The sequence below is a fragment of the Rhinoderma darwinii genome, chromosome 1 (assembly GCF_050947455.1).
Source record: "Rhinoderma darwinii isolate aRhiDar2 chromosome 1, aRhiDar2.hap1, whole genome shotgun sequence".
NCBI classification, from domain to species: Eukaryota; Metazoa; Chordata; class Amphibia; order Anura; family Rhinodermatidae; genus Rhinoderma; species Rhinoderma darwinii.
In genome coordinates this window covers 535,651,198-535,665,791 of record NC_134687.1, presented here as the reverse complement: position 1 = coordinate 535,665,791, position 14,594 = coordinate 535,651,198, and the positions used below count along the sequence as shown (strand labels likewise).

The 14,594-nt window shown below is 42.1% G+C and overlaps 2 protein-coding genes across 8 annotated transcripts in view; one reads left to right on the top strand and one right to left on the bottom strand.

Annotated features, from left to right (window-relative positions):
• The window catches only part of KIAA0825 (KIAA0825 ortholog), a 430,680-nt gene extending 422,249 nt beyond the window's left edge, over positions 1-8,431 (bottom strand). For 2 of the 7 annotated variants that reach the window (XR_012850533.1, XM_075837231.1), the window contains exon 1: positions 8,275-8,431. The gene's annotated coding sequence lies outside the window, so the exon portion shown is untranslated. The remainder of the gene's footprint in view (positions 1-8,274) is intronic. The other 5 variants (XM_075837243.1, XM_075837253.1, XM_075837212.1 and 2 more) reach the window with 3 other exon arrangements.
• A 229-nt stretch (positions 8,432-8,660) lies between these two features.
• SLF1 (SMC5/6 complex localization factor 1) overlaps positions 8,661-14,594 on the top strand; it is a 168,912-nt gene continuing 162,978 nt past the window's right edge. Inside the window, exon 1 of the mRNA XM_075837184.1 lies at positions 8,661-8,771. The gene's annotated coding sequence lies outside the window, so the exon portion shown is untranslated. The remainder of the gene's footprint in view (positions 8,772-14,594) is intronic.

Here is a 14,594-nt window from a genome sequence, read left to right as displayed (position 1 = left end):
TGTAGAATTTCGAATCATTTCTGCAAATGGTTCCATACATAGGGTAAAAATTAGTGGGGAAAGCGGGCAGCCCTGCCTAGTCCCATTAGTGATGCTAAAAGATCTAGAAAGAATCCCGGAAGACAGAACCCTAGCCGAGGGCGAGGAATATAGTGAAAGTATGGCTGATTTTATAAATGAATGGAAACCAAATTTGTCTAATGTGCTTTCCAGGTATTGCCAGTTAACACGATCAAATGCCTTTTCGGCGTCTAGAGAAATAAAGAGGGAGGCACTTTTAGATTCTCCGGCAATCTGTATAAGATCTAACATCCTGCGCGTCCCGTCACAAGCTTGCCGGCCCTTGACAAACCCTACTTGTTCTAGCGCTATTAGGGATGGTAAGCAATCATTTACTCTATTCGCCAATATTTTAGCATATAATTTTATATCACAGTTTAATAGGGATATTGGACGAAAGTTGGCCGGGGAATCAGGGGATTTACCCGGCTTAGGGAGTGTGACTATCGTGGCCTGTAACATCTCAGGGGGAGGTGCCTGCTTATTCGCGATACTCATAAAAGTAGATTGCAAATATGGAATCAGCGAGTCTGCGAAAGTTCGGTAGTACTCATTTGGCAGCCCATCCGGTCCCGGGGATTTATTTTGTTTAGATCGCAGAATGGTCAGTTTAATTTCTTCGACCGTAATAGGAGAATTTAATTGACTAATTTGGGCCTCTGATAACGTTGGCAATTGAATTTGCCTTAAAAAATCATTCACCCCCGCTTCGGATACCTCAGGGAGGTGCTTGTCCTGATTTAGATTATAAAGGGTACTGTAGTAAGACGCAAATGCGTCGGTAATCTCCTGAGGATCATACACTTTTGTCCCTTCTGAAGTGTTCAACCATGAAATTTTGGATTTAGCAACATGCTGTTTCACTCTTTTTGCCAGAATTTTACTGGGTCTGTCCCCTTGGATATAGAAGTTCCATTTGAGTTTTTTTAAAGTTTTCTCATATAGGAAAAGATGGTGATTGCGCAGTTTGTCCCTAAAGTGTCTTAGCTCGTCACGTAATGTGGGAGACGGAGAAACTTTTAATTTTGCCTCTATATTCTGTATGTTGTCGATAAGGAATTCAAATTCTTTATTTCTTGCCCTTTTTGCTTTAGCCGCAGCCTGAATAAACAGGCCTCTTACAAACGCCTTATGTGTACACCAGAGGAGTTCAGGTGATGAGGCCGATGGGCCATTAATCTCAAAAAATTCTTTCAAAGCTAAGTCTATTTTGGCTTGGAGATCTGGGGAATTTAATAAAAATGTGTTCAACCTCCAAGATGAGCTCTGAGGTGTAATATAATGATCTGAGAGTTGAAGCATAATTGGTGCATGGTCTGACCAGGTTATCAGGCCAAGGGAGGAGTTCACCGAATTTGTTAACACTTCTCTATCCACTAGAAAATAGTCAATCCTAGAGTACACCTTGTGTGGGGAAGAATAGAACGTGTAATCCCTTTCAGAAGCATGCTGGTATCGCCATACGTCATGTAAGTCTTCCTCCTGCACCCAGGAACTCAAGTCATGAGACAATCTGTTATTTCCCCCAGAGCGATCTATATCCTTGTTTACCACTATATTAAAATCCCCACATAATATTAAACCCCCTTTCTGCACCGATTTAGCTTTTGACAGTACCTTTTTAAGGAAGGGAAGTTGTCGTACATTAGGGGCATAAACAGATACCAACGTGTATGAGAGGTTATCAATTTCACATACTAAAATAATAAATCTACCCTGTGGATCAGAAACAACAGAAATACATTTAAAAGCAAGTGACTCTTTTACCGCAATAATTACCCCCGCCTTCTTTCCGCTATTAGAGGCATAGTACACATGGGGAAATTTTTTATGTTTAAATAGATGGCAATCTTTAGAGGACAAATGTGATTCCTGCACACATATTACATCTCCCTTAGACTTGAATGCTTCTTTCCAAAGTAAAGATCTCTTGAAGGGAGAATTCAAGCCATGAGCATTTACAGAAAGTATTGTAAGACCCATTAAGACATAAAAGAAAAGTAGTTATGATTATGGCATAGCAAAGGAGAACCAACATAGAACATCCTACAACAGGAAACTTGGAAAAACCACCGAAATGAATATGCTATATAGCACATTCACTGCAACCAGGAAATTCCCTCTTGCAGGGAAAAGAAAAATGGAGGCAAAAGTTCAGCCTAAGAACTGTAGACAGAAAAGAACCGTCCACCTGAGAACTCCGAAAGCCTTGAAGTGCCGTTCATACCCTAGAAGCCTCAATTTTCAATCAGGCGGTCTCCGATCTGGTTTACTCCTTGCGTCCGACCACAATGGCGAAATCATCTCCGGTTTAGAAGGATTCCTAGGACGGGGATTTGAAGACGGGGACGCCATGAGCCCCCAAGAAATCAACAGGTCTTTTGCCGAGGTTGGAGAGAGGCAGACATGATGCGTGCCATTCCTGGTGATTATTAGTTTTACTGGGAATCCCCATTTGTACAATATGCCGTTATCTCTCAGAAGTTTTGTCATCACAGCAAATTCTTTTCGGCGTAGCATAGTCGCCGCTGATAAATCCGGGAATAAAGTAATGTCCTTAAAACGGTCAGTTAGGTCAGGAGAGTTCTTCAAACCTCTGAGAAATTCATCCTTTATATGAAAGAAGTGGATTCGGGCAATTGTATCTCTTGGTAGGTGAGCGGCAATGTGCTTAGGTTTAGGGATTCTGTGAATTCTATCTATGGTGAGATCCAGGGCCGATTTTTGCGGTAACACGATTCCCATAAGATCCGTGAGAAATGTCGCTAGTAGATCTGGTGTGACCGATTCAGGTATACCTCTGATACGGACATTATTTCTTCTGGATCTGTCCTCCAGATCCAAGACTTTGGTGGATAAACGCAAAACTTCTTCCTCCAGAGTGTAGTTCGCATCTATGAGCGAGTTATGAGATTTCACAAATTCCTACAATTTATGCTCCACATGGTCGGTCCGCGAGGCAATGGCTTGTATATCTCCTCTTAAATCTCCAATAACTTGCCGTAAATCTGATTGGATTGAGTCTCTCAAAGAATTCAGAAGACGTTTTATCATATGCTCCGAAACCGGCTGAGAGTCCGTGTCATCCTGCGGGTCACGGTCTACAGAAGCATCCCTAGAAGATGGAGTTGGGGAGGAGGGAGGGAGGGAAATTCGGCGGTTCACCCCCTCTTGTTGAGAAGAGGACGAGGGAAAAAACTCTGTGAGCTTAGACGGCTTTGCTTTAGTATTCCTTTTAGATGTGCCCCCCATTGTGACACGGGAAATCTCTGTTTGATTCTAAGCTGCAACAATACTGAAATATCTTCCACAGAAGACCAATGTAATATAAGTAAATCTTCAGGTAGTCTCTTCTTGGAAGCGTAGAATTACTCCCACAGGTTTTAATCAGTGTCAGGGGAAAAGCAGTGCAGTGTCTCACTCTCTGTACTGTACCGATACACTTTTGTTGTTGCCACTCCCAGCCCTGTGGTTTTCTGCTGCTGACAAACTGAGTTAAGATGGCCGCTGGGGGAGGGGGGGGGGTCGCTTTTCCTACAGGAGATTTAGCTGTAAATCCTCTCCCTGTTCTTTACTCCTCAATAACTGTCGGCCAGCACCTCAAGATGTGCCCTTCTCCCTCCTCACTCACCCTGTCAAGACGCCGTTTACTGCCTTCCCAGCCGTTCCTGCACTTTCGCGCCGTTAGGAGGAGGGGAAGAAGAAGGAGAAGATGGCCGCCACCTTCCTCGGCCTCCACAATACAAGGGCCAGACCTTTCACCGGCGCCGCTCCCCGACACGCTGGACGGGACTCTGAGCACTGCCACGATCCACTCCACCGACCAGGGAACAGGTAAGACAGCTTTACCAGGTTTATTTGAGCCGGATTTGGCTTTCACCTCAGGAGCTCAGCGTTTATGCGACTCCTTCCATGTCCGTCCAGGCCACGCCCCCATAAATCACCCCATTTTAAAAACTGCACACCTCAAAATTATTCAAAGCAGCATTCAGAAAGTTTCTTAACCCTTTAGGCGTTTCACAGGAAATAAAGCAAAGTAGAGGGGAAATTTACAAATCTAATTTTTTTGTTGCCGAAATTCATTTGTAATAAAAAAAATAATTCTGTAACACAAAAGGTTTTACCAGAGAAACACAACTCAATAGATTCTGCAGTTTTTAGAAATATCCCACATGTGGCCCTAGTGTCCTAATGGACCGAAACACCGCCCTCAGAAGCAAAGGAGCACCTAGAGGATTTTGGGGCCTGCTATTTTTTAGATTATATTTTAGGCACCATGTCAGGTTTGAAGAGGTCTTGTGGTGCCAAAACAGTGGACCAAAATTGGCACCAAATTTAATGGCACCAAAATTGCCCCAGGGTTTGTGCAACCCTGCCTATTAAATGCTGCACATGTATGAGCAGTTGAAAGGTTCTCTTTAACCCCTTCCCTTCATTTTTTTTTTTGGGGGGGGGGGACACATATGTATTGGGGCTATTTCCCCTGACATTTTAAGTCCTTAGTGACGCCCCCGGCTGCTAGTGCTGCATTGTTGGGTCACTTAGGAGACTCAGCGATGCAGCTGAAAGCTGCGGACCGTCGGCCATGATAAGTTTGCGGGGGGGAGGGGCCCAATAAGAACTCTTGCATCGGGGGCCCATGAGCCTTTAGCTACGCCCCTGCCCACAGACACATATAAACACACACCCACATCTATATAAGGGCAGCAGAGTTTATAAGGGGCAGCAAGGTATATAAGAGCCAGCAGGGTACATAAGAGCCAGCAGGGTATATAAGAGCCAGCAGGGTATATAAGGGCCAGCAGGGTATATAGGAGGCAGCGGGTTATTTAAAGGGCAGCAGATTATATAGGGGGCAGCAAGATATATAGGGGGTAGGAAGATATATAGGGGCAGCAGGATATATAGGAGGCAGCACAGATATCTGCATTTTATCTGTTCTACTTTAATATTGAACACACACTTATACCAAGAGACATAAACATATGAAGACACACACACTAACATATACACATACAAACACAAGACACTTATTGTGTACCCACTACACACACACACTGTAAAATACACACATACAAACATAGAGACACACAATGTATACACAGAGACACACACTGCACACACACACGGTAACATATACACATACTGTATACCCACCACACACACACACACACAGAGACTCATACTGTATACACAGAGACACACACACACACACTGTAACGTATACACATACAAACACAGACTGTGTATATATATATATATATATATATATATCACACACACACACACACTCTCCATGACAAGATCACAGGCTTCGTGAAGGACGGGCTGTGGGCGGAGCTTCCTCCTCTGCTCCTATTTACTCGTGCGTGGAACAGAGCACAGAGTAGAGGCAGAGCCCAGTGGCGCCCCCTACATGCTTGGAGGGGGCAGCGCCCTGTGCTTACACAGCTCGCACACCCCTAAGGCCGACCCTGGCGCGCCACACACAACCCCCCTGTAGATAGCGCAAAACCCCCTGTAGATAGCGCCACCTAAGCTCCCTCTAGGAGCGGAATCCCCGTCTGGGGATTTCCCTCCTAGAGGGAGCCCTCGACGTCTCTCCATCCCCCCTGTAGAGAACACCATCCCCCCTGTCAATAGTGCCACCCCCTGCATATAGCACCACCACCCTGTAGATAGCGTCCCCCCCTGTAGATAGCGTCACCCCCCTGTATATAGCGCCACCTAAGCATCCTCTAGGAGCGGAATCCCCAGTCAGATCTCTCTGGCGCGGGATTCCGCACCTAGAGGGAGCCATGACATGTCTGTCCATATAAGGACAGTGCGGAATCCCCAACAACAATCTGGTCGGGGACCCTGCTCCTAGAGGGAACCCCTGATATCACTGTCCATCTACGGCCAGAGACATCAGGGGCTCCCTCTAAGAGCGGAATTCCCGGCCAGAGCGCTCTGACCGGGGATTCCGCTCCTAGAGGGAGCTTAGGTGGCGCAATCTACAGGGATGAGGGGGGGGGTGTCTGTCTACAGGGGGTAATGATATCTACAGGGGGATGGCACTATCTACAGAGGGTGTGGTGCTACCTACAGGGGGTACTATATACAGGGGGTATGGCACTATCTACATGGGCACTATGTACAGTGGGAACTGTGGCACTATCTACAGTGGGCACTGGCACTATCTACAGGAGTATTACGGCACTATCTACGTGGGCCTTACCTGTCCACCCATGGTACATGAACTTTACTAGTTTCAATGACACACCTTTCACGTGTGCAGGGAGCCAAAAGGCATGTTACACGGCGCTAAAAAAACTATGTGTAAACGTGTCAAATATGCTAGCACCTTAGTAAAGCGCTTTTGTGTTTTCCACCAGTTTTTTTACCCTTTTTGTGTGCACTTTTTGCCATGTAATTAGGACTCCCATTCACCATACGAACATTTCGCGTGTTTTCGGCATGCTTTATGCGCCCCATAATTGACATGACACTTTTTTTTAACGAAACATGTAATTTAAATACGATCGCATAGAAAAGCACGTTGTATGTACTAACGGGGCGCTTTCCCATTAATTTCAATCGAATGAACGACGTGTGAACAGAGCCTAAGACATTATTAGTAAATATCCTCCATGCTTGGTAGAACACAGGATTTTTGATTTTCTCACAGACATTGCAGCCCAACTAACGGTGTAAGGCTATGTTCACACGGGGTCCTTTGCCGAGTTTTTTGACGCGGAAACCGCGTCGCAAAACTCGGCAGAAACGGCCCGAGAACGCCTCCCATTGATTTCAATGGGAGGCGTCGGCGTCTTTTTCCCGCGAGCAGTAAGGCTATGTTCACACGGAGTATTTTGGGGGAGGAAGATCTGCCTCAAAGTTCCAAACGGAATTTTGAGGCAGATATTCCTCCCCCAAAATACTCCGTGTGAACAGCAATTATCGAGCCGTTTTTCGCCCGCGGCCATTGAGCGCCGCGGGCATAAAACACGCTTTCTCCTGCCTCCCATTGAAGTCAATGGGAGGTCGGAGGCGGAAGCGCCCGAAGATAGGGCATGTCGCTTCTTTTTCCCGCGAGGCAGTTTTACTGCTCGCGGGAAAAAGACGCCGACGCCTCCCATTGAAATCAATGGGAGGTGTTCTCGGGCCGTTTCTGCCGAGTTTTGCGACGCGGTTTCCGCGTCAAAAAACTCGGCAAAAGACCCCGTGTGAACATAGCCTAAAACTGCCTCGCGGGAAAAAGAAGCGACATGCCCTATCTTCGGGCGCTTCCGCCTCCGACCTCCCATTGACTTCAATGGGAGGCAGGAGAAAGCGTGTTTTATGCCCGCGGCGCTCAATGGCCGCGGGCGAAAAACGGCGCGATAATTGCTGTTCACACAGAGTATTTTGGGGGAGGAATATCTGCCTCAAAATTCCGTTTGGAACTTTGATGCAGATATTCCTCCCCCAAAATACTCCGTGTGAACATAGCCTAACAATGTAATAGTGACCAAATTGGTAGTCACCCAGCTTTCCCTACTTTTTAACAGATATATGGAAATACACAACATATAATAACAGATCATAAGAAATGTAGAATGCTTAACAACTTGATAGAAGAAGAAATAACACATGATTTATATTCACTACTGAGAAACACTTTTGGACTAGGGCAACATCATAATTAATGAGGCAACGTCATGTGACATCTTTAGGTTTCTTTTAGGGGATGCAAGTCCTAAATCGCTCTGGACTCGCAACCTGAAATACTTATCCAACTTCTATGAGACAGCAAGCGGCAGACAAGTCACACACACCTATTTGTGACGCGACTCGTATGCGCTCAAAGTAGTCAGAGCCCTAGCCCAAAATTACGATTTTACTCCCACTGCGTCAGTAACCATAGCAACACTACACAGGCTATAACATGCGCACCTACTACATCATGAAACATCTATACAAATAGCAGCCACACAAGAAAAGCCACGATCGACTTAACGATGACAAATGGTTATCACCACTACAACTCTCACTTTGTGATCAGCGTATATAAACACAGCAAATCATCAATAATTATAAGCAAAAGTACACACGTCATACATACAGTACATGAATACCTGTATCATACAACGCAAAATATCCACATCATAATCACAAAACCAAACATAGAAGATGTAATCACATAGAAGACCCTCATCCTCCATAGTGTACAAACATATCGGCTACACATACCTAGAAAGGTTTCCCCAATCAATTACTCAGCCTGTGCTCACATGTAGTGAGATTCTATCAACATCCTGTTCCTCCAACAGTATTAGCAGTCACCGAGTACACGCCCCCCAGTGCAGGGCTGCTAGATATGATTGGCTATGTGTGGATGAGGCTGCTGTAGCCATCTTTAACATGGGCCTCTGTAAGACCACTAATACAAAGCTGCCCATAAGCAATGTTATGTCCCAAAACGCAGCTAGAATGTAAAATAAATGAATATACATGTAACAGGGTCCTCATCATATATACAGGCACATGATATAGAGGCTGAAATTGCAATGGTGGTTACCATGGTAACTGTAAACAGATCAATATTCATCTGCACATGAGCGCGTTCTGTTGGGAGCACAAGTGAAGTGACAGCGGTGGCTCCGCCCATTATCACAACTAATGTTTCGTAGCATGCTGGTTATTTAAAAAGGGGCTTGATAGACGGCTGATCACAGGGAACATTATAGGTATGTGTACACTTTGTAAACGCCAAAAATAAAATGTGTGAAAAACAAAGAAAAAACGGTGTGAACACATAGATATATATACATCTCGATAGAAATTTTCTATTGACTTTTCTGTAAAGTCATAATCTGATATCAGAACGAATATGATTGTCACTAAAAACAGACAGGATTTATCTCCTTGCTTTTGCAGGAAATTTTTATTGACTGACATTAAGTGTTTCCCTCTCAAAAAAATAGTTGTTTTTTTTAGCAGCTGCAGTGTGTATTAGGGCATGTTCAGACGTGGCAGAATTCTGCAGACACTGTCCGCATCAATGCCGCACATAATCTGCGTTGCAGATTCCGTTGCGCCTTTGCCTAAAAAGTGAAGTAAAATGCTGCGGATTAGTTGTTGCGTATTCAGGGGAAGAGTAAACACATAGGTCCAGCCAGAATGATGAAATATCCTGTTCGGGAAAGCAATCTGCAACGCAACACACATAACATCTGCGGATTTCATTGCGTCATTTTGCAACTCCATTGAAGTCAATGGATAAATTACGCCACAAGTACGCATCAAGTCCGCAACAGCCAATGTATGCTGCGAACACCAAATTCCGCACGGCAGCCTATGGTCCACAGTGGAGTTGTCCGCTACGTCTGCATGAAGATAACTAAAAAGGTGTGGAAACCAATGGACAGACTGTCTGCTGCGGATTTCCACTGCGGACTGTCCGCAGCGAATTCCTCATCAATTCCGCCACGTGTGAACATGCCCTTACAGAGTTCTGTGTCCCAGCTGCTGCATAACATAATACACCTCAGATGCTGGCGTTTTTTTTTTTAATTGAGGGTATTTATTATCAGTCAATGGTGGACAGGATCTTCCCATACTCTTTATTGAGAGGTTCTGCAGCAGCTGAGGTGGCAATTATAAGGAATAATGTATCCTGTACTAAAAAGTTCTGTGACCTGTATAAATACATTCAGCCTTGTGCTTTTATACGGTCACAGGACTCCTTAGTGACTTCTAATATTCTTATAATATACAGTCGGGGGATACATTATCCTGTATATAAACAATTGCATTATCATATGTGATTAGATTGATTATCATTTAATTTGATATAACTTCTATATTTATACATCTGGTTCCGACATAAATAACACCAATCTGTGATGTAAAGACTGTGATGTCCCTTATATGCTCCTTATATTGAGATTCAGCATGATGTATAGCAGTGGTCTCAAACAGGCGGCCCCTGAGGCTGTCATCTGCGGCCTGTGTGGCACTGTAGCTCCCACGGGAGAGGAGAGAGCAGACCGAAGGAGGAGTGTGCCGCCACTCCTTCATGACGTCATGAAGGAGCGCAGTCTCTTTCCCACGCTGGTCATTGGTGGTAGGTGAGCAATGGCCACACAGCCCGCTGAAGATAGACCCCCTGTACATAGCGCCCACACACCCCACTCTGTTGACAGCGCTATACCCCCACCTCCCTGTAGATAGCTCTATTGGGACTCGCTCTTGGAGTGGAATCCCCAGCCAGAGAATTGCCGACACTCTGGCCATAGTTTCCTCTGCTGGAGGAGCCCCTGAAATCACTGTCCATATATAGTGACAGTGATGTCAGGGGCTTCCCCAGAGTCGGAGTTCCAGGACAGAGCCTATACTAGCGCTCTGCTCCAAGACTACTGCTCCTCTGACAACCATATATGGTCAATGATGTCAGGGGCAGAGCAGGAGTCCCAGTCAGTGCTATAAGCGGCTCTGCTCCGGGACTCTGGCTATGGCAAAGCCCCTGACGTCACATTCTGGTCCAGGAGGATCCCCTGATGTCACTGTCTATGGACAGTGACGTCAGGGGCTCCTCCAGTGGAAGAATCACCGGCCTAAGCATTGGCAACGTGGCATTATCTACAGAGGGCATTGTGGCATTATTTACAGAGGGCACTGTGGTATTATCTGCGGGGTGGCATTATCTACAGAGGGCACTGTGGCATTACCTACAGGGGGCACTGTGGTATTACCTACAGAGGGCACTGTGGCACTATCTAAAAAGGGGCTGCCCAATCTTCATATTCTTGTGTCTGCCAAATGCTGTCAACTGAGCAGCTAGACTGCAAAACTGGATTGTTAAAATAAGCACATGGAGAAAACTCGCAAATTTCCGTTAAGTTTAAACCTATTATTCTAGTAATGTGGTATTATTCTAGTAATGTAGTATTGTTATAGTAATGTAGCATTGTTATAGTAATGTAGCATTGTTATTCTAATGTAGCATTCTTAGGCTGGATTCACACGAGCGTGTGCCTTTTGCGCACGCAAAAAACGCGTTTTGCCTGCGCAAAAGGCACTTGATAGCTCCGTGTGGCAGCATCATATGATGCGCGGCTGCGTGGTTTTCGCGCAGCCGCCATCATTATGACACTCCATTTAGATGTTTGTAAACAGAAAAGCATGTGGTACTTTTCTGTTTTCATTCATCCTTTTGACTGCTGTTGCGCGAATCACGCTGTTCGCACGGAAGTGCTTCCGTGTGACATGCATGGTTTTCACGCACCCATTGACTTCAATGGGTGCGTGATGCACGAAAAACGCAGAAAGAACGGACATGTCGTGACTTTTTCGCCGCAGGCTCACGCGGCGTAAAAATCACGCACATGTCTGCACGGCCCCATAGACTAATATAGGCCCATGCGACGCTCGTGAAAATCACGGACGTATATCCCGTTCGTCTGAATAAGCCCTTATAGTAATGTAGTATTGTTATAGTAATGTAGTATTATAGCAATGTAGTATTGTTATAGTAATGTAGTATTATAGTAATGTAGTATTATTATAGTAATGTAGTATTATAGTAATGTAGTATTATTATAGTAATGTAGTATTGTTATAGGAATGTAGTATTGTTATAGTAATGTTGTATTATAGTAATGTAGTATTATTATAGTAATGTAGTATTATAGTAATGTAGTATTATAGTAATGCAGTATTATTACAGTAATGTAGTAATATTATAGTAATGTAGTATGATTACAGTAATGTAGTATTGTTATAGTAATGTAGTATTATTCTAGTAATGTAGTATTGCTATAGTAATGTAGTATTATTATAGTAATGTAGTATTGTTATAGTAATGTAGTATTATAGTAATGTAGTATTGTTATAGTAATGTTGTATTATAGTAATGTAGTATTATTATAGTAATGTAGTATTATTATAGTAATGTTATATTATTATAGTAATGTTGTATTATAGTAATGTAGTATTATTATGGTAATGTTGTATTATAGTAATGTAGTATTATTATAGTAATGTAGTATAATAGTAATGTTGTATTATAGTAATGCAGTATTATTACAGTAATGTAGTAGTATTATAGTAATGTAGTATTGTTATAGTAATGTAGTATTATTCTAGTAATGTAGTATTGTTATAGTAATGTAGTATTGTTATAGTAATGTAGTATTATTATAGTAATGTAGTATTGTTATAGTAATGTTGTATTATTCTAGTAATGTAGTATTATTCTAGTAATGTAGTATTGTTATAGTAATGTAGTATTATTATAGTAATGCATTATTATAGTAATGTAGTATTGTTATAGTAGTGTAGTATTGTTATAGTAGTGTAGTATTGTTATAGTAGTGTAGTATTATTATAGTAATGTAGTATTGTTATAGGAATGTAGTATTATTCTAGTAATGTAGTATTGTTATAGTAATGTAGTATTATTATAGTAATGTAGTATTGTTATAGTAATGTAGTATTATTCTAGTAATGTAGTATTGTTATAGTAATGTAGTATTGTTATAGTAATGTAGTATTATTATAGTAATGTAGTATTGTTATAGTAATGTAGTATTATTATAGTAATGTAGTATTGTTATAGGAATGTAGTATTATTCTAGTAATGTAGTATTGTTATAGTAACGTAGTATTATTATAGTAATGTAGTATTGTTATAGTAATGTAGTATTATTCTAGTAATGTAGTATTGTTATAGTAATGTAGTATTGTTATAGTAATGTAGTATTATTATAGTAATGTAGTATTGTTATAGTAATGTAGTATTATTATAGTAATGTAGTATTGTTATAGGAATGTAGTATTATTCTAGTAATGTAGTATTGTTATAGTAATGTAGTATTGTTATAGTAATGTAGTATTATTATAGTAATGTAGTATTGTTATAGTAATGTAGTATTATTATAGTAATGTAGTATTGTTATAGGAATGCAGTATTATTCTAGTAATGTAGTATTGTTATAGTAATGTAGTATTATAGTAATGTAGTATTGTTATAGTAATGTTGTATTAGGCTGGGTTCACACGTGGCGGAATTTCACTTAAATTCCGCTGCGGACACTCCGCAGCGTTAATCCGCAGCGGAGCCGTTTGTCCATTGACTTTCACTTTAATTTAGCAGTGTTCGTTTAGACGATGCGTACAATTCCGCTGCGGAGCATAGGCTGCGGAGCGGAATTTGGTGTCCGCAGCATGCTCTGTCTGTTGCGGAGCAGTGGCGGACTCATGGCGGAATTTCTCCATTGACTTCAATGGAGATTCTAATTTCCGCAATGAAGTCCGCAGCTGTCATGCACATGTTATGTGTGCTGCGGATGCGTCTTGCTTTTTTAACTTGACATTTCTTCATTCTGGCTGGACCTATGTATTTCTAGGTCTACAGCCAGACTGAGGAAGTCAATGGGGCTCCCGTAATGACGGGAGCGTTGCTAGGAGACGTCAGTAAATAGTCACTGTCCAGGGTGCTGAAAGAGTTAAGCGATCGGCAGTAACTGTTTCTGCACCCTGGACAGTGACTACCGATCCCAATATACATGTATCTGTAAAAAAAAATGAAGTTCATACTTACCGAGAACTCCCTGCTTCTGTCTCCAGTCCGGCCTCCCAGGATGACGTTTCAGTCTAAGTGACGGCTGCAGCCAATCACAGGCTAATAACAGGCTGCAGCGGTCACATGGACTGCCACGTCATCCAGGGAGATCGGGCTGGATGCCGAAGGAGGGACGCGTCACCAAGACAACGGGCGGTAAGTATGAATTTCTTTGACTTTCACAAGGGAAAGTGCTGTCCCTTCTCTCTATCCTGCACTGATAGGGAGAAGGGAAGTACTTTTACCGCAGTCCGCAGCAGCTAGTCCGCATCAATTTACTGCACATTTTGTGCAGATCCGCAGCAGAATCTGCAACGCAGATTCTGTGCGGCATTGATGCGGACAGTTGCGGAGGAAATCCGCCACGTGTGGTCATGCCTTTATAGTAATGTAGTATTATTATAGTAATGTTGTATTATTATAGTAATGTTGTATTATAGTAATGTAGTATTAAAGTAATGCAGTATTATTATAGTAATGTAGTATTATAGTAATGTAGTATTATAGTAATGCAGTATTATTACAGTAATGTAGTAATATTATAGTAATGTAGTATGATTACAGTAATGTAGTATTATTATAGTAATGTAGTATTGTTATAGTAATGTAGTATTGCTATAGTAATGGAGTATTATTATAGTAATGTAGTATTGTTATAGTAATGTAGTATTATAGTAATGTAGTATTATTATAGTAATGTAGTATTATTATAGTAATGTTGTATTATTATAGTAATGTTGTATTATTATAGTAATGTAGTATTATAGTAATGTAGTATTATAGTAATGCAGTATTATTACAGTAATGTAGTAGTATTATAGTAATGTAGTATTGTTATAGTAATGTAGTATTATTCTAGTAATGTAGTATTGTTATAGTAATGTAGTATTGTTATAGTAATGTAGTATTATTATAGTAATGTAGTATTGTTATAGTAATGTAGTAT